This window comes from Schistocerca cancellata, chromosome 2 (genome assembly GCF_023864275.1).
Source record: "Schistocerca cancellata isolate TAMUIC-IGC-003103 chromosome 2, iqSchCanc2.1, whole genome shotgun sequence".
Lineage (NCBI taxonomy): Eukaryota > Metazoa > Arthropoda > Insecta > Orthoptera > Acrididae > Schistocerca > Schistocerca cancellata.
This window is the reverse complement of record NC_064627.1, coordinates 1,080,721,951-1,080,743,438: the sequence shown is the minus strand read 5'-3', so window position 1 is coordinate 1,080,743,438 and position 21,488 is coordinate 1,080,721,951. Positions and strand designations below refer to the sequence as shown.

At 42.2% G+C, this 21,488-nt stretch overlaps 1 non-coding gene across 1 annotated transcript; it reads right to left on the bottom strand.

Moving 5' to 3' along the window:
- Window positions 1-19,869: 19,869 nt before the first annotated feature.
- Window positions 19,870-19,944, bottom strand: Trnar-gcg (transfer RNA arginine (anticodon GCG)). The gene has a single exon. It is a non-coding gene; the product is annotated as a tRNA-Arg (tRNA).
- Between the last annotated feature and the right edge of the window lie 1,544 nt (window positions 19,945-21,488).

The following is a 21,488-nucleotide window of genomic DNA, read 5'->3' as shown; positions in this document are numbered from 1 at the left end:
CAAGCCACCACTGGCAAAAAATATGTGTAAAAGTCACACTACTGCTATTAAACAGCACGCTGATGCACAAAACTGAAGAAAACTTACACAAAGTAAAAATGATATGCCCAAACAATTTATCAAACTGTTACTAAGAAGAGAACTTCAAAGCGACTAGTTATCAATAAATATTTCCATATCCAGCCCAGAGCAGAACCAAGAATCACATAAGAAGCAGAGAAAAAGCAGGAAGAACAGAAGTTGATGAATCACAAGATTGAGACCAAGAAAGAAGATGGGTGAAGAACAGACGACATACCTTCCCAAATCCCTATCCTATTGTAAACTAGTCGTCTGTGAAGTATTACAACGAAAACGAACACTTTCAGCGACACATAACGATGACTTTCACGCATACAAAGCAAGTACACCACGAGATTCTGCACTCACAGCTCCATTCCATCATGGGACCTCCACAACAGCAACACACACTTGCAAAGCCAACAAGGAATGACGAACAAAGCTGTACATCAAACACTTGCCCACATCTATCTCGCTCAAGTCCATCACCTTCGTGCAACAAACATTCGCCAACCTCATTCATAAACATTCATAGGATTGGGTGAAAGTGTGAAATAAAATTATATGATGTAGGAATTGTGCAAAAGAAATGTGTGAAAAACTAAATAAGTTAAGCACACCAGACAGCTAATAAACTACAAAATAACAGTCATTGACTATGGACTTAAGTAAAAAATATACTATCGATAAAAATAAGTCATTAGTTCTGAAATGGACAGTGTATAAAGAACAAAAGTAAGCTACAATAAACACTCAAACTATATGCCACTTATTTTCTCGTCATAAAATTAAAAGAATAACTATATTTTACTTATTTTCCACTTATAAAAACAAAGAATAAAAAATTATCTTGTTGGATGTTTTCTTTTTTTTTTAAGATTTGTACCATTTGTTAGGATAATATATCAATACTTGTGTGTGTATATTTCATTATCAAAGCAATTCTTGGAAATAATTCTTATTTGTTAGTGTAACAATGTTGAAATGAGTGTCTAGAAACAAGAACATTTTACTTGTACATGATATTCAGAAAATGTATTAGGAATAGATTTTACTTAATTACTAAATTTATAAAAACTATATTTCTAAGAAAATCGATGTGAAAGACTCCTCACTTTCGATAACAAACTTCTTAAAAAACAAACTTCACACTTAAATAAAGAAAGAAAATAATTAAAAATTAATAATAGCATAAAAATATTCTTCTCTTGTCATTTTTGAGAATAATGTGGAAGAATATAAAAATATTAATTAGTAGTACAAACCAGCGTAGAACCAGAATAATGTGGCTGAACAGTAGGCCACAAAATTTAGATAAAGGAATAATTTTTGACTGACTTAGACAACGTTTCAATCATTGCCTAAATTCTGTGCAAAAATTAAGTTCGAAGGGTGGTGATATGTAAGGTGTCAGGCAAATCCAGCACCTTCCATGAAAACCTTGACATGATAGGCAAATCCAGTAGTATGTTACATAGCTCCGAATAAATCGTGACAATAAATTAAGCAAAGTAATACGAGTAACGAGTGAGCAAATGGAATACCACACACTAACACAAGAATGCCTAAATGCATGTCATACCGTCCCACCGTAAGACAGACGCAGTTATGAGGGGAGAAACGAGAACAGAAGCCGAGAGCAGAACTGTGTTAAGTTAGAAGGCCCTACGATAAGGGACAGACACCCACGTCGCCAGCTAACCGTTAGGACCACCCCCCAGCCCATGTTAAAAGCTAGAGCCTTAGCATGAGTCTTTGTCGCATATCAGTTACGTCAGGACCACCCACGAGCCCATGTTAAAAGATAGAGCCCTCCAGAAGAACAGTAGAGATCTTACGATAACACTGAAAGGACTACACCAGCTGCAAGTTTTAGCGTGTGACTTTTTCGCGTCTCTGTTACGTTGCAAACATTAAAAACATTGCCCCACCACGAAAAGTATAACGTTTCTTATTGAATAGACAGAATTTTTGTAGGTGGAGCTTAAGGTTAACATTGAGACCCTGATTGGTCAGATGAAAACATAGCCAGATAGTTTTTTTAAACCAACTTCGGTAAATTGTAGTAAGGAGAAGTTAGGGTAGAGTTGCTTCCGAGACGGCGAGGTGAGCGGAGCTGTGCTGCCCGCGCCCCCTGACAAATACCGACAAGGTAATGAACGCACGCGATGCCGAATAACAGCGCATAAAACTTCACTCAGAACTGCAGAAGACTCATCTGTTACACCCCCTTCTTGCGTAATATTAGTGTCGATCGTCAATTAAAGCTCATGGTGTTCACATTTGCCACTTGAAGTAAAAATCTGAAACGCGATGATTTTTCTGTTATATAGCTATTGAGAAGCCACATCAGCCACTGTAATTTACGACAAGTTAGATAAGTAATTAAAGATAATTGAGGGTCACTATAGGCCATTTTGATAGTTTTCTCTTTTGTGAAACTTAATTTAAACCTAGATTATAGATGTGATATGGCATAGGTCATCCTTCGATCCATTGTAGAACTTGGAAACCCACTCAGGGAATATTCGTTCACATTTTTGTTGAACGCAGTTGGTTTTTACCATCTTGTATTAAAACATTTCCTTTTATCAATAGTGCAATTTATAAACAATGTTTTGTGTGTAGAATAAAATTTCATCGCTAGTCTCACTGAACTCTTCTGAACTCTACATGTCATGTGTGGTCTGGCGTCTCCTTACCAGCAACAGGTCCTAGGTTCAAACTAGTCAGTTCCCTAAAAAACACGCTCAGAGCGTCGTTGCGCGAAAGTGGTAGGGAGACACGACTTAGAACAACAGACACCACGCAGAATGTTAGAACGCAAGTCGCCAAAGTGGCGTCAACTTGAAAGACATCCACCACTCTTGTTATTCCCGCTTGGCTGTTGTACATATTGCATATGACCCGTCTCTCCCTTTAGCTTATCCCCATTTTTCTCAGAATTTTGAACATCTTGCACCATTTTACATTGTCTAACGCTTTTTCTAGGTCGACAAATCCTATGAACGTGTCTTGATTTTTCTTTAGTCTTCATTACATTATTAACCTCAACGTCAGAATTGCCTCTCATACCTTTACCTTTCCTAAAGCCAAACTGATTGCCGGACAGAGTGGCCGCGCGGTTGGGCGGATTGTGTCGATGATGTTTTTCCGAAAGTCAGATGGAATGTCACCAGACTCATAAATTCTACACACCAACGTGGATAGTCGTTATGTTGCCACTTCCTCCAACGATTTTAGAAATACTGATGGAATGTTTAAAAGAGCTTTGAAGGACTTAAAATCAAATACGGTAGAAGGGATAGATTCTGATTCTAAAACTGGGTCCCCTACCTGTTCTAAGCTGACGCCTGTTTCTTCTTCTATCACTTCAGACAAATCTTCCCCCTCATACAGACTTCCAATGTATTCTTTCTCACTCCTCTGCATTTAACAGTGGAATTCCGGTTGCACTCTTAATGTCATCACCCTTGCTTTTAGTGTCATCGAAGGTTGTTTTGACTTTCCTGTATGCAGAGTGAGTCTCACCGTTAATCATTTCTTTTTCGATTTCTTCACGTTTTTCATGCAGCCATTTCGTCTTAGCTTCGCTGCGCTTCCTATTTATTTCATTCCCCAGCGACTTGTATTTCTCTATTCCTGAGTTTCCCGGAACGTTATAATTCGTCGTTTCGTCGATCAACTGAAGTATTTCTTCTGTTATCCATTGTTTCTTCGCAGTTACCTTCTTTGTACCTATGTTTTTCTTTCCAAATTCTGTGATGGCCTTTTTAGAGATATCCATTCTTCTTCAACTGTACTGCCTACTGAGCTATCCCTTATTGCTGGATCTATAGCCTTAGAGAACTTCAGCGGTATCTCGTCATTCCTTACTGCTTCCATATCTTCTTCGTGTATTGATTCTTCCTAACTAATGCCCCAAGCTACTGCCTGCTCTTCATCATTTTCAAATTGTTATCTGAGTCTATGTCTGCTCCTGGCTAGGCCTTACAATCCAGTTTCTGATTTCGGAATCTGTCTGACCATGATGTAATGTAATTAAAATATTCTCCTCTCATCCGCCCTTTTCCAAGTATTCTCTTCCTCTTGTGATTATTGAACAGAGTATTCACCATTACTAACTGAAACTTGTTACACAACTCAATTAGTCTTTCTCCTTTAGCCTTCCTTTTCCCAAGCCCATATCCTCCCGTAGACAATTCTTCTACTCCTTCCCTTACAACTGCATTTCAGTCTCCCATAACTATCAGATTTTCATCTCCCTTTACATTATTCATTCAAGATTCTCATACACTTTCTCTATCTTTTCATCTTCAGCTTGCGACGTATGCACATATACCTGAACTATCGTTGTTGGTGTTGGTTAGCTGTCGATTCTGATACAAACAACCCTATTACTGAACTTTTCACAGTAACACACTTTCCTCCCTACCTTCCTACTCATAACGAATCCTACTCCCGTTATACCATTTTCTGCTGCTGTTGTTATTACCCTATACTCATCTGACCAGAAATCTTTGTTTTCTTTCCACTTCACTGCACTGACCCCAACTATATCTAGATGAGCCTTTGCATTTCCCTTTTTAGATTTTCTAGATGCCCTACCACGTAAAAGCTTCTGACATTCCCCGCCCCGACTCGTAGAACGTTATTGTTTCGTTGATTAGTCAATCCTTTTCTCATGGTAACCTCCCCCTTGGCAGTCTCCTCCCGGATATGGGGGACTATTCCGGAATCTTTTGCCAATGGAGAGATCATCATTACACCTCTTCAATTGGAGGCCACATGTCCTGTGGGTATTATTACGTGTCTTTAATGCAATTGTTTTCATTGCCTTCTGCATCCTCATGCCGTTGATCATTGCTAATTCTTCCGCCTTTAGGGGCAGTTTCCCACCCCTAGGACAAGAGAGTGCCCTGAAACTCTGTCCGTTCCTCCGCCCTCTTTTACAAGGCCGTTGACAGAATGTAGGTGACTTCTTACGTTGGGAGTCCTTGGCCGCCAATGCTGATTATTAATCATAGTTTAAGTAGAGGCAGGATTCGAACCCAGGACTATGATTCATAGACTATGATTCAAAGACGCTACCCCAAGACCACTAGTGCTACTACGGAGCATATAGAGCGGCTATGTAAGGGAGACGAAGACAGTGTTACAGAACTAGTAGACGTTGTACATAATGAGATGTGAGACATGATAGTGTGGGAAGAGTGTGACAGAGCACTGAAAAACCTAAGTCGAAAGAAAGCCCCGGTAAAACACAACATTCCGTCAGAACTACTGATATCCTTGTGAGCTATGACAAATCTCTTGCATCTGGTGTGAAACATATATGAGACAGGCGAAATATTCTGAGACTTCTAGAAGTCTATCATAATTGCAATTGGATTGAAACCAGATACTAATTCAAATGGTTCAAATGGCTCTAAGCACTATGGAACTTAATATCTGAAGTCATCAGTCCCCTAGACTTAGAACTATTTAAACGTTACTAACCGAAGGACAACACACACATCCATACCCGAGGAAGGATTCGAACCTGCGAGCGTTGCAGCAGCGCGGTTCCGGACTGAAGCGCCTAGAACCGCTCGGCCACAATGGCAGGCCAGATACTGACATGTGCGAAAATTACGAACTATCAGTTTAATAAATCATGGTTGCAATATACTAAGATGAATTCCTTACAGAAGAATGGAAAACTGATACAAGCAGATCTCGGGGAAGATCAGTTTGGGTTCCATAAAAACGTTGGAACACCGGAAGTAATACTGATACTAAGACTTATCTTAGAAGATAGGTTAAGGAAAGGCAAACCTGCGTTTATAACTTTTACAGACTTAGAGGAAGCTTTCGACAATGTTAATGGATTACACTCCTTGAAATTCTGAAGGTAATAGGGAGTGAAATACGGGGAGCAAAAGGGTGCTTACAACTTACTGAATCCAGATGGCAGTTATAATAGTGATTGAGAAGGGAGTGCGACGTGAATGTAGCCTATTCCCCATGTTATTCAGCCTGTGCATTGAGCAAGCAGTAAAGGAAACCGCCGAACTGAAGTTCCTATTGAAGAAATAAAAAACTTGAGGTTAGCCGATGACATTGTATTCTATCAGAGACAGCGAATTGTAAGAGCAGCTGAACGGAATAGATGGTGTTGTGAAAGGTTGATGTAAGACAAGACAAGGATATTAGAATGTAGTCGAATTAAATCAGGTCATGCTGAGGAGATTAGATTAGGAAATAAGACACTTGAAGTAATAGATGAATTTTGCTCTTTTGGGTAGCAAAATGACTGATGATGGTCGATTTAGAGAGGATATAAAACGTATACTGGCACTGGCAGGAAAAGATTTTCGGAAGAAGAGGAATTTGTTAACATTGATTATGGATTTAGGTATTAGGAAGTGATTTCTGAAGGTAACTGTCTGGAGTATAGCGATGCTTGGAAGTGAAACATGTACGATAATCAGTTAAGTCAAGAAGAAAATAGAACCCTTAAGAATGTGGCGCTAAAGAAGAATGCTGAAGATTAGATGGCTAGATCACGTAATTAATCAGGGGGTACTGAATAGAACAGATGAGGAAAGAAATTTGTGCCGCAGCCTTACTAGAGGAAGGGATCAGCTGATAGGAGAGATTCTGAGACATCAGGGGATCAAGAATGTAACACTGGAGGGAAGTGTGGAGGAAGAAGTCATAGTGGGAGACCAAGAGATGAATACAGTAAGCAAATTCAGGAAGATGTAGGTTGCAGTAGTTATCCGAAGCCGAAGCGGCTTGCACAAAATTGAGTAACATGGAGAGCTGCTTCAAAGTAGTCTTCGGACTGCAGACCACAACAACAACAACAACAACAACAACAACGAGAACTCTCAGGTCAGATGGTAGCAGCATTCCCTTTCGCACCGTGCATTCATCCACATGGTCTCCGCACCAATCATGAGTCGAATGTGCGGCCATCGAGCAACATCATCTACAACCTGAAGCCGCTGGTGTATGAGATGTACCTCCTTATTAGTTATGTGATCTACCCATATAATCTTCAGCATTCTTCTGTAGCACCACATTTCTAAATCTTTTATTCTCTTTTTGTCCAAACTATTTATCGTCCATGTTTCACTTCCATACATGGCTACATCATCATCATCATCATTATCATCGTCATTTAAGACTGATTATGCCTTTCAGCGTTCAGTCTGGAGCATAGCCCCCCTTATACAGTTCCTCCACGATCCCCTATTCAGTGCTAACTTTGGTGCCTCTTCTGATGTTAAACCTATTACTTCAAAATCATTCTTAACCGAATCCAGGTACCTTCTCCTCGGTCTGCCCCGACTCCTCCTACCCTCTACTGCTGAATCCATGAGTCTCTTGGGTAACCTTGCTTCTCCCATGCGTGTAACATGACCCCACCATCTAAGCCTGTTCGCCCTGACTGCTACATCTATAGAGTTCATTCCCAGTTTTTCTTTGATTTCCTCATTGTGGACACCCTCCTGCCATTGTTCCCATCTACTAGTACCTGGAATCATCCTAGCTACTTTCATATCCGTAACCTCGACCTTGTTAATAAGGTAGCCTGAATCCACCCAGCTTTCGCTCCCATACAACAAAGTTCGTCGAAAGATTGAACGGTGCACAGATAACTTAGTCTTGGTACTGACTTCCTTCTTGCAGAAGAGAATAGATTGTAGCTGAGCGCTCACTGCATTAGCTTTGCTACACCTCGCTTCGAGTTCTTTCACTATGTTGCCATCCTGTGAGAATATGCATCCTAAGTACTGGAAACCGTCCACCTGTTCTAACTTTGTTCCTCCTATTTGGCACTCAATCCGTTTATATTTCTTTCCCACTGACATTACTTTCGTTTTGGAGATGCTAATCTTCATACCACAGTCCTTACATTTCTGATCTAGCTCTGAAATATTACTTTGCAAACTTTCAATCGAATCTGCCATCACAACTAAGTCATCCGCATATGCAAGACTGCTTATTTTGTGTTCACATATCTTAATCTCACCCAGCCAGTGTATTGTTTTCAACATATGATCCATAAATAATATGAACAACAGTGGAGACAGGTTGCAGCCTTGTCTTACCCCTGAAACTACTCTGAACCATGAACTCAATTTACCGTCAACTCTAACTGCTGCCTGACTATCCATGTAAAGACCTTTAATTGCTTGCAAAAGTTTGCCTCCTATTCCATAATCTTGTAGAACAGACAATAACTTCCTCCTAGGAACACGGTCATATGCCTTTTCTAGATCTATAAAGCATAGATACAGTTCCCTGTTCCAATCATAACACTTCGCCATTATTTGCCGTAAGCTAAAGATCTGGTCCTGACAACCTCTAAGAGGCCTAAACCCACACTGATAATCATTCAATTGGTCCTCAACTAATAATCGCACTTTCCTTTCAACAATACCTGAGAAGATTTTACCCACAACGCTGATTAAAGACATACCTCTGTAGTTGTTACAATGTTTTCTGTTTCCATGTTTAAAGATTGGTGTGATTACTGCTTTTGTCCAGTCTGATGGAACCTGTCCCGACTCCCAGGCCATTTCAATTATCCTGTGTAGCCATTTAAGACCTGACATTCCACTGTATTTTATGAGTTCCGACTTAATTTCATCCACCCCAGCCGCTTTATTGCACTGCAATCTGTTGACCATTTTTTCCTCTTCTTCAAATGTGATCCTATTTCCATCATCATTCCTATCCCATTCAACCTCGAAATCTGAAACATTACTGATCGCATTTTCACCTACATTGAGCAACTCTTCAAAATATTCTCTCCATCTGCCCAAGGCATCCACAGGATTCACCAACAGTTTTCCTGACCTGTCCAAAATACTTGTCATTTCCTTCTTACCTCCCTTTCGAAGACTGCAAAGAACCAGAAAAGAGGCATGATTAATACGCTCGTAACGAGAGCAGGACGAATATGTGAGCCTCAACACCTGAAACGAGAAATGCAACACCTGGAAACTGTTCTGAGGAGCAATGGGTACTCCACAAATTACATTAGAAGTGTAACAGAGCCAAACACTCGGCGAAGTAAGGAACCAGAAAAAGAAATGTCGGGTACGGCCTTTCTGCCATACATTCCCAGAGTGACGGACAGAATCGGCCGTATATTGCGCAAACACGGCGTAAAGACGATTTTCAAACCGACATGGAAGATCAAAGAGTGTCTTAGATCGGGGAAGGAGAAAAGAGACCCACTTGCAATGTCGGGAATATACCGTATACCTTGCACATGCGGAAAAGTTTATGTCGGAATGACTGGACGATCCATTAACACCAGGATTAAAGAGCATAAGCGACATTGCAGGTTGGGGCAGGTGGAGAAATCGGCCGTGGCAGACCACGCACTGAATGAGACCGACCACGTAATAAAATTCGTCGACACGGAAGTTCTGTCTGTAGAGAAGCACTATCACACGCGCTTGTTCAGAGAAGCTGTAGAAATCCAAATACACGCGAACAGTTTCAACAAGAAAGAGGAAAGCCTTAAGGTAAACGGATCCTGGCTTCCCGTACTGCAGCGAACGACCGTCGCAGGTAGCAAGAGGAGAAACGCACCGGAAATGACCGCGGAGAAGCCCTCGGACGTTGGCGCGCCAGATACATATAGCCTGCGGCAGCGAGCTCGCCTCCAGTTCACCACCGGCAATGGAGGGTGAAGCTTTGACAATGCCAGCCACTCGTGCTGGCGAAACGTCAGAAAAATCATTAGATGAACGTCGGCCGAAGAACCCGAGACAAAAGCCAATAGGCAGTTTGTCAACAAGTGGCCACGAAAGCTTTAACAATTTTGTACAGTCCAGATTGTTCATCATAATAGTAATTACAGTTTTTTTTCACAAAGTCTCATTAGTAAAAGAAATTGCACACAGAAGTAGTGGATTTCCATGCAGTCTTGAAGAAGTAGTGTTGTCCTTCCAACGGAAAGACAGTGCCGACTCTTGACATGCTGACAGGTAATGGGCCACAACAGAGCAAACCCACAGCAGAGTCATTCGACGTTTTGAAGAAGATTGGTAGGTAGGTCATCACAGAGCAGACCCACTGTAGTCCCAGTAGAGATTACGGTATTGGTGGGCCACCAGAGGTGCAGACCAACTGTAGTCCTGGTAGAGATTGTGGTATTGGTGGGCCACCAGAGGTGCAGACCCACTGCAGTCCTTGTAGAAATAATGGTATTGGTGAGTCATCAAAGGTGCAGACCCACGGCAGTCCTTGTAGAAATAATGGTATTGGTGGGTCATCAAAGGTGCGGACCCACTGTAGTCTATGTAAGTAGGCTGTTTATGTTTTCTTTATGTAAGTAGGCTGTTTATGTTTTCTTATTGGCAACGTTACGTAGCGCTCTATATGAAAATCACTGGCTGTGCTGTGTGCAGTCTGTGGCTAGTTTGCATTGTTGTCTGCCATTGTAGTGTTGGGCAGCGGCAGCTGGATGTGAACAGCGCGTAGCGTTGCGCAGTTGGAGGTGAGCCGCCAGCAGTGGTGGATGTGGGGAGAGAAATGGCGGAGTTTTGATATTTGTAAGAATGGATGTCATGAGCTGCTGTATATATTATGACTTTTGATGACTATTAAGGTAAATACATTGTTTGTTCTCTATTAAAATCTTTCATTTGCTAACTATGCCTACTAGTAGTTAGTGCCTTCCGTAGTTTGAATTTTTTATTTAGCTGGCGGCTCACCTCCAACTGCGCAACGCTACGCGCTGTTCACATCCAGCTGCCGCTGCCCAACACTACAATGGCAGACAACAATGCAAACTAGCCACAGACTGCACACAGCACAGCCAGTGATTTTCATATAGAGCGCTACGTAACGTTGCCAATAAGAAAACATAAACAGCCTACTTACACAGTCAGCAAATCAATCTAAATGATGGTGGCCACATGGTGTGGCACATTCGACAATTTACTTACAAAAGAATATTTCATTATAAATAAATGGATGAGACATGGTTTTAACAACAAAAGTTTTGACCTCAGTTCAACAGGAAAATTTGTACCATTCCCTGGGGCTCCCTTAGTCAACATTGACCTTTCAGATGGTTGCTGGGTCGTAAGCCGGATAAAACTGTCATCCACACGATATTTCCACAGTCCACCAGGCCGCCATAATCAAATGAGGTGAGAAAGGCTAAGCCGCTCTCGCCGATAAGTATAGCGTCACCGGTGGATCTCATTCTTACTGTCTTGGTTTAAAGGTAAAATGGTTCTATCTCACAATGATGTCATTCCAGAGACATCATTGGAGTGCACGTTGAAGGTGTGGTGGTGGGAATTGAAGTCCCATATCACCCTTAGACGGTGAAAGTTAAAGGTGCAGACAGTAGGTAACAACTACATTAGGTACTGATATTGGTGGCGTATGATAGTCGACACATACTGAGTGGCCATATCAACTCTGACATTTCATTAGTATCTGTAACAGGGCTATTGTTAGCCAAGGTCCCAGTCTGATTCAGGATGGTGAGAGGATTAGGGTGACGGTGCCAGTGCTGGGGATTCGTGGTGCCAATGTTTTATAAGCCAGCGACCGTGTCGTGCGGGAATCCATTTTCTCGTAGAGATACCCTGCTTTCCCTCGAATGGGCATCTTCAGAGCGACCATGTTTGTTACCTCGTGAAGGGTAACTACCCCCGAGGGGGGAGGGGCCTGCAGGCTCCACCAAAGCACCTTATTTTGCAGGCGCTGGAGGGTCTGCATCTGGGAGGCACTAATCGTGGTCCACACAGTGGAGCCATAGGTGAGGAATGGGCGGACAACCATCTGGTACAGTAAGAGCTTGGTTTCTGGGTTCTGTCCCCTACTATCAGCTTCTGTCCTTTTTGGGCGACGTATTCTGCATGTCGATGGAAGAGCACTTTTTTATCCACCCAGACACTTGGATATATTTGGTATCAGGGGACCACGGGACCTGGACGTCTGCAACTGCGGTGTAGTGGCGGAGGACTGGGCGCCGTTTGGTGGGGTAGACCGCCGTAGTTTTGGCGAAATTGAGGGCAATCTTGTTTGAACGGCACCAGGTCACTGTCACGTCCACCTGCCTCTGGAGACGAGCAGTGAGCTGGTCCGTGTGGCGTCCCGTCGTTTAAAGCGCCATATCATCGGCGTATTGCGGCCGGTGGCAGTGCTGGACTTTTGGCATATCATTAATATAAATGTTAAAGGGGATGGGAGACAACACAAAGCCTTTAGGTTTACCCATCGACATGTGACGAAAGCAGTAGCTATATTTTTGCGAAAAGTTTTCGATGCCAACATTGGTGGGCTTCATATAGCTGTGGTCTTCTTTTCAAGAGCTTTCTTATGCAGTTGAAGATAATATATCGTCCAATTTAAAAAAAAAATGATTCGTTCAGTATCTCGGTTGATACTGAGGTAAGAGGATTAATCAAACAACAAAATTATCTGCCCCGAATACCTAGTTTCGATCTCTTGAATCATTCATGAAAGAAAAGTGACGCAAGTTTTAGGCGCTTTGCGCCGTGTGTGCATGTTATCGTGTCACCTTACACTACGCCTTCCGCGTGCTCCCTCTGTCGTCCTTTAATGATTGTGTTGTCATCCTTACACTACGTGAGTACCTATAGCTATCCAATTTCTGAATAGGAAGCATTAGGAAAGAAAAGAGGGACTGAGTCGTACCATTGTAATGGCTGGGAGAACCGGAAGGATGCTTTCGTTTGCGTGATCGGAAGGTTTACCTTCCTTCCACCAAAGTGGCCTGTTTCTTCGCGGGGTATGCGTGTGATGGATATCTGTTGCGTATGTGTATGGTGTGGTTTCATGCTTGTGTTGCACGATAATGGGAAAAGGGAGGGTGAACGTGTTGCCAGCACGAATTCTGCTCCTCCAGAATAGCACCAAGGGGGTTTGCTGGTCTTAACATCCTCACCAACTGAAGGAGGCATCACCATTAATAGAATTACATGCTGTCACTGCATGAGACACTGTGCAGAGGTTTGGAATTTCATCCAGGATATTGGCGCTATGGTTGGCGAGAAGGAACTTCACGCCGTCACCTGTTCCCTCCTTGATGATGATGATGTTTGGTTTGTGGGGCGCTCAACTGCGTGGTTATCAGCGCCCGTACAATTACCCAGTCTTTCCTCAGTCCAATTTCGCCACTTTCCTGGATGATGATGAAATGATGAGGACAACACAAACACCCAGTCATCTCGAGGCAGGTGAAAATCCCTGACCCCGCCGGGAATCGAACCCGGGACCCCGTGCTCGGGAAGCGAGAACGCTACCGCGAGACCACGAGCGGCGGACGATGTTCCCTCCTTGCCGAACACGTATCTCCAGTACCAGTACCAGTTTGTCACTGAGTACCTGCGACGAAACCATCGCCAGCCGCGCATGCATTAGCAACCACGCTACCGATGCGAGTAGCAGTAATAATACAAAACACGCGCTTATTGCTTTTGGAATTGAAATTTTTCATGTACTCTAATACGAATATATCGTCTTTACAGAAAGTATAAGCATAAACACCCGTCTCCATGTTTTAACAAAAATGCGGGAAATTTCTGCATTGAGACAATCCAAAAAGTTTCTAGGTAATCGAAAAATAGAGAAACATTTAGATGGTTGTTTTAAAGCTTGAGGCGTTTTAAGTAGTCTTCCCCCGTGAGTACAACGTACATAACACTCACATAACCATATGAAAATATCAGAAAAGTCCTTCCTTGCGGTGTCGTTCAGCTTGCACGTGAAACCGATCTGCATGTTGGTTATGCTGACAAAGAGCTGACACTTCATATCAATTTCGACATTTTATCTTTTCCTGGTAGGCTGGTATTAATAGTAGCAAGTCTCATCACCTGTGATGATTTACTTTTTTCAGAAAAGGATTGTCCATGTTTTGCATTTCAGCCAAATCTTGACAGACGTCCATGTGCGTTAGAGCCACATCTTCAGGTACATGAACAAGAGATTAAAATTTAGTTCAACTATACATGAAATTTCATAGGAAAATTATGTACTCAGATTTATTTCATAATTTAACTCAAGCGATAGCCAGTAAACGACTCAACATTCTCCAACCAATTTTAATATAAACGTTCATCCGTCAAGAGTTTGGTAGTCAGTTTAAAATACTGAAGAATGCAGGGAACATCATCTCGAAGGAAGAAAGGGAGATTGGATTTAAAGTCCCGTCGACATCGAGGTCATTAGAGACGGAGCACAAGCTCGGACAGCATTGAGGATAGGGAAGGAAATAGGCTGTGCCCTTACAAAGGAACCATACCGGCATTTTCCTGGAGCGAAATAGCGAAATCGCAGAAGATCTAATCTAGATGGCCGCACGCAGGATTGAACCGTCTTTCTCCCGAATGGGAGTCCAGTGTGCTGAGCACTGTGGTAAAGGACGTCATGAATGAGGATATAGCGGTGAGCGAGATGCATGTAAAACTGTCAAAAATGATAATATGTGTAGGTGATGAAAGCTACATTAACCTCCTCAAGCAGAGGTTGGTTAAGGCTGACTTGGAGTTAGACTAAGAATTTCTTTAAATCTGGTGCAGGGCGTATCTCTAGTAGCCCACTGGGGATATGAACTGGAAGAAGCTGTCTTAATCTTAATATATCCATCTCTTCGAGAATATTGAGATTATATCCCTTTCTTTCCCAATGAAGAATTTTCGCACTATTTTACAGATTAGTAGTACCGTGTCCCTCCTCAAGCAGAGGTTGGTTAAGGCTGACTTGGAGTTAGACTAAGAATTTCTTTAAATCTGGTGCAGGGCGATCTACATTTTTCTCTAATGTACTCCTATATCATAGGACAGTTGTCGTACGCAATGCACTATATCCCAGTAGTACTGCGTATTCTATTTGTAGAGTGTTCAGTGTGCCTGTATATATTTTTCGACGTAGTGTGGTATGAAGAAGGCTTGTTTGATGTTGTTTTCTCGTAGCTGTGACGCAACTTTCTCCGAAATCTTACCGAAGAATGGATACGGTTACAAGAAGCGTTGATCTGCTAGCGAGATTCCGCGTTAACCAAAGTGATTATATTCGCTTCGTAGTTTGGCGATTTCATCTATTCAGTTTTCTCAGAAATCCCTTGTGAAGGCTGTTGAAGAAGTTGGTCTCATAACAGTTAGTAAATACAGTGTACTGAACCAGCTGATAGTGTTTATCCCTAACTTCACTGGAATCGGGACTGTTGTACATTCGACGTAGTAATTCCACATGAGTGGAAATTTAAGACGGTGGGGGTGGTCATCTTAACTGCTGAGTTAACAAGTCAGTGGTGGTGGGCTTCTTATAAATGTTGTAATGAGTAGTGGGTCGTTGCAGGGAATTCATGAGATGGGAAAAGGGTACAGTTCCGTCAACATTTTGTTGCATAGTAAATTGAATGACAGTATGAAAGGGGTAATTTTATTTACAATATTGTAGCAGCATTCTTTAGTGCACGTGTAAAACAACATACCATCTTCACACCCGCGCTATTTAGTGATTGTATTGGCTTCAGCTGGAATTGCGTCGTTACATGTTACGTTGTTGTTGTGTCTACTGTCCAGAGACTGGTTTACTGCTGCGCTCTATGCTACTCTATCCTGTGCAAGCTTCTTCATTTCCAAGCATGTACTGCACCCTACATCCTACTGAATCAGCTTAGTGTATTCATCTCTTGGTCTGTCTCTACGATTTTTACGCTCCACCGAATTGGTGATTCCTTGATGCCTCAGAACGTGTCCTACGAAACCGATCATTTCTTCTAGTTAAGTTGTGCCACAAATTTCTCTTCAACCCATTTCTATTCTGAACCTCCTCTTTAGTTACGTGATCTACCCATCTAATCTTCAGCATTCTTCTGTGGCACCACATTTCAAAAGCTTCTATTCTCTTCATGTCTAAACTATTTATCGCCCATGTTTCACATCCATACATTTATACTCAGTGTTAACAAATTTCTCTTCTTCAGAAACGCTTTTCATGTCATTGCTAGTATACATTTTATATCCTCTCTACTACTACAATCATCAGTTATTTTGCTCACCAAATAGCAAAGTCATCTACCACTTTCACTGTCTCATTTCATAATCTAGTTCCCTCAGCATTACATGATTTAATTCGACTACATTCTATTATTCTCGTTTTGCTTTTATTGATGTTCATCTTATATCCTCCTTTCAAGACACTGTCCATTCCGTTCAACTGCTCTTCCAGGTCCTTTGCCGGATTACAATATCTTCGGAAAACCTCGAAGCCATTACTTCTTCTTCATGGATTTCAATTCCTACTCCAAATTTTTCTTTTGTTTCCTTTACTGCTTGCTCAATATACAGATTGAATACCATCGGGGATAGGCTACAAACCTCTCTCACTCCATTACCAAACACTCCTTCCTTTTCATGCCCTTCGACTCTTATAACTGCCATCTGGTTTCTGTACAAATTGTAAATAGCCTTTCGCTGTCTGTATTTTACCCCTGCCACCTTCAGAATTTGAAATAGGAGTATTCCAGTTAACATTGTCAAAAGCTTTCTCTAAGTCTACAAATGCTAGAAACGTAGGTTTGCCTTTCCTTAACCTACCTTCTAAGGTAAGTAGTAGGGTCAGTATTGCCTCTCTTGTTTCAACGTTTCTACGTTCGGCTTCTACCAGTTTTTCCATTCGTCTCTAAAGAATTCGTGTAAGTATTTTGCAGCCGTAACTTCTTAAGCTGATAGTTAGCTAATTTTCACACCTGTCGACACCTGCTTCCTTTGAGATTCGAGTTATTATAGTCTTCTTGAAGTAGGAGGGTAGTGGGCCTGTATCAAACATCTTGCTCACCAGATGGTAGAGTTTTGCCGTGGCTGGCTCTCCCAAGCCAGTAGTTCTAATGGAATGTTGTCTACTCCCGGGGCCTTGTTTCGACTTAGGTCTTTCAGTGCTCTGTCAAATTCTTCACGCAGTATCATAGCTCCCATTTCATCTTTACTTCCATTTCCATAATATTGCCCTCAAGTACATCGCCCTTGTAGAGACCTTCTATATACTCTTTCACGCTTCCTGATTTTCCTTCTTTGCTTAGAACTGGTTTTCCATCTGAGCTTTTTATATTCACACAGGTGGTTCTCTTTCCTTCATAGGTCTCTTTAATTTTCCTATATGCAGTATCTATCTTACCCCTAGTGATATATGCCTCTACATCCTCGCAGTTTCCCTCTAGCAATTCCTGTTTAACCATTTCACACTCCATGTCGATATCATTTTTGAGATATTAGTACTCCTTTTCACCTGCTGCATTTGCTGCATTTTTATATTTTCTCGTTTCATCAATTAAAATCAATATCTTTTTGTTACCCAAGGATTCCTACTGGCCCTCGTCTTTTTACCTACTTCATCTTCTGCTGCCTTCACTATAATATCTCAAAGCTACCCATTCTTCTTCTTCCACTGTAATTCTTTCCCTTGTCCTTGTCAGTCGTTCCCAAATATTCTCTCTGAAACTCTCTGAAACCTCTAGTTCTTTCAGTTTATCCTGGTCCCACCTCGTTAAATTCCCATCTCTGTGCAGCTTCTTCAGGTTTAATGTAAAGTTCAAAACCAATAGATTGTGGTCAGAGTCCACATGTGCCCCTGGAAATGTCTTACAATTTAAAACCTTGCTCCTGAATCTCTGTCTTACCATTATATACTCTATCTGAAGCCTCCAAGTGTCTCCAGACCTCTTCTACGTATAGGACCTTCTTTCACGATTCTTAAGCCAATTGTTAGCTATGATCAACTTATGTTCTGTGCCATTTTCTAACAGGCAGCTTCCTCTTTCATTCCTTATCCGCATTCCATTTTCACCAACTTCTTTTCCTTCTCTTCCTTTTCCTACTGTCGAATTCCAGTCCCCCATTACTATTAAATTTTCGTCTTCCTTCGCTATGTGAATAATTTATTTTATCTCATACATTTCTTCAATCTCTTTGTGTTCTGCGGAGATAGTTGGCATATAACCTTGTATTATTGTGGTAGGCGTGGGCTTCGTGTCTATCATGGCTACAATAATGCGTTTACTACGCTGTTCGTAGATGCTTACCCGCACTTTTATTTTTTTCATTATTAAATCTACTCCTGCATTACCCGTACTTGATTTTGTATTTATAACCCTGTATTCACCTGACCAGATGTCATGTTCCTCCTGCCACCGAAATTCACTAATTCCCACTACATTTAACTTTAACCTATCCATTTACCTATTAAATTTTCTAACGTACGTTCCCGATTAATGGATCTGATTCCACGCTCCGATCCGTAGAACACCCTAATAACAACGTCCTTCTGAGCAGTCCCCGCCCAGAGATCCGAATGCGAGACTATTTTACCTACGGAATATTTTACTCAAGAGGATGCCATCATCATTTAACCATTCAGTACAGCTGCATATCCTCGGGAAAAAAATCGTCTGTAGTTTCCCCTTGCTTTCAGCCGTTCACAGTACCAGCACAGTAAGGCCGTTTTGGTTAATGAGCGGCTCATCCCGACCGAGGTTCGAGTCCTCCCTCAGGCACGGGTGTGTGTGTTTGTCCTTGGGGTAATTTAGGTTAAGTAGTGTGTAAGCTTAGGGATTGATGGCCTTCGCAGTTCAGTCCTATAAGATTTCACACACATTTGAACATTTTTTTTGTTTGTTAATGTTACAATGCCTGATAAGTCAATCATCCTGACTGTTGCCCCTGCGACTACTGAAAAGGCTGCTGCCCCTTTTCAGGAACCACGCTTTGGTGTGGCCTATCAACAGATACCCTCCGTTGTGGTTGCACCTACAGTACAGCTATCTGTATCACTGAGGCCCGCAAGCCTCCCCACCAACGGCAAGGTCCATGGTTCATTGGGGTTGGGGGGGGGGGGGGGGGTTACAAAACAGATATAATAATATTGGGAAGGCAGTATTAGAGCTGCGAACCCACTGTCAACCCACGCTTGTTAATAAAAGTGTATAGCGAAAAGAAAAATAATTAAATTTTTGTCAAGTAATAAAAGAAATTTATTCATTTTGAGGCCTGGCACAATATGTTCCCAAGCTGTGTGCATCTATGTGAAGAACTTGGTCTACAGGAGTACTGGAGAACATGTTTGTAACGTCTAACGACGTTAAATACGTATCGACAGTAATTGTTAGATTCGAAAGCTTCTTAATCAGATGTTCCCCGTTTAGTATACTGAAATTAGTGGGATGTTAGTAATTATTAGCAAGAAGTTTTCTTTATTAGTACCATGTAGCACTATTTGCTTTCTGCTGTTCATGTGCTTTAACTGGAACAGTCTCAATGACGTTACCTACATTGATGACAACTTGATCACGTTCCGTCGTGGTAAGCATTACTCTGTCTAAGGCAGTATCAGTGTGTGACACTAAGGACCCAATATATTGCTGTGAAGGTGCATCGTTAATATTTTTTAGCTTCCTAGTGAGCCTGAACATAGTTTCAACTCCTTTCATCGCAACACTTTCACACTGATTCAAATGACTCTGAGCACTATGGGACTTAACATCTGAGGTCATCAGTCCCCTAGAAATTAGAACTAATTAAACCTAACTAACCTAAGGACGTCACACACATCCGTGCCCGAGCCATGATTCGAACCTGCGACCGTAGGAACAGCGTGTTTCCGGACTGGAGTTCCTAGAACCGCTCGGCCACAGGAACCGGCTTTTGCTCGTGATCAAGGTGTGCGGGAAAGCCTTTTCATATACTTTCCTTCTGAATGACATTTTTACTCTTCAGCGGAGCGTGTTCTGATATGAAACTTTCTGGCAGATTAAAACTGTGTTCCGGGCCGAGACTCGAACTCGGGACCTTTTCGTTTCGCGGGCGAGTGCTCTACCAACTGAGCTACCGAAACACGAGTCAGGACAGTCCTCACTGCTTTAAATCGGGCAGTACCTCGTCTCCTACCTTCCAAACTTCACAGAAAGTCTCCTGTGGACCTCGCAGAAGAGCACTTACCCGCGAAAGGCAAAGCTCCCGAGTTCGAGTCTCGGTCCGGCGCACTGTTTTAATCGGACAGCAAGTTCCGTAATTTCCTCCTCCTCAAAACATTCCTGAGGATGTCTTGAACATTTGAATTAGAGTTGTTGCCGCATTGCGATTTGTGCCCCATTAACGCTACGACGGCACGTCCGCTTGTGACACAGCCTACTAACAACTCACTGGTCGAATGCACGTCTGTTCTTTAGTGTTGTTAGTTCAAGCTTCCACTGTAGTTACTGCGATGGCGCTTCTATGCCAGGAATAAAATCACTCTCAGAACTTTTTGGACGGATCGTGTATCGTTAGTGCGTATTTAAAACTCAAGCATAGTTCTTCACATTGACGCACAAGACAAAAGTTTCCCTTACTTCCTCGCGTGTATCAGTAGTGAATACCATATACCGATCATTGCAGATTTAGACACTTTCTGGACACCTGAATTACGAGGAAAAATTTCTTCCCGCCAGAAACTGATCTATTCCTCTTTCTTATGAGCCTGGCATTTCATTGCTAAGTCAGCGGTATTCTCACCATAGCGATGGTGGTGCTGCTTAGCAGTTTCGCTTCAGAGTCGTTTTCCGTCTCAAAATAATGCTCTTTTCGACGAGATGTAAGCTAAACTGGCCGCCGGATCCCGCACATTGTTTAAGGTTGGGCCCCTGTCTATTAAATTACCTGACCCTGTAACCTCGATCGCTTCGTTCATTACTCTGTCCCATAGTCCATCGCCTGACCCCTGCTGCTGGTATCCTGGTACTTAATTTCGTGCCCAAGGGTGAGGCTGCACTTACGTGGGAAGTAGGAACGACTTAATTTCTCACATCACAGTCAATGTTACGAAGAAGCATGATTTTAAAATGTGAACATGCGTCTGCGCTGCCGCCAACCAAGGTGAATTATTTCTGAGAATGTGTGTTTGGGTACAGTCGACGTCTGGAGGTTAAGAAATGTAAAGATTACAAAAGCACAGCTCCTAAAAGGAGCCATACGTGCAGCACACAATTATGAGCTGTGGGAAATCAGTTTACATTTAATTAGAAATGACCAGAAGAATTCCTTGAATTTCCTTAATTTTCTGACTAATACTGCCAAAATATTTTACAACGATTTCTTTACCTTCAGTACCGTTTTTAAAACGACTTCTGTAAGGACCATCGTCTATTGCCGCACTTCATTGCTATTTAGAAGCGATTGCAATGGAGCAGGCAGGAGACTGTCTAAAAGCTTGCTTGTGGCACTAACCCGAGGACGGACTAACCCCAGCTTGTGTCGTTCAGTTAGTCGGAACTGCCGGTATTATTGTAGGGCACCCAAAGGTTGCCTTCGGGCGGAGCATCTAATATGAAGTAACGAACTGGGGACTAGGGTGAGGGGGATGTTATATAGCAAAATTACTGGTACCGAACTTACTCCCAC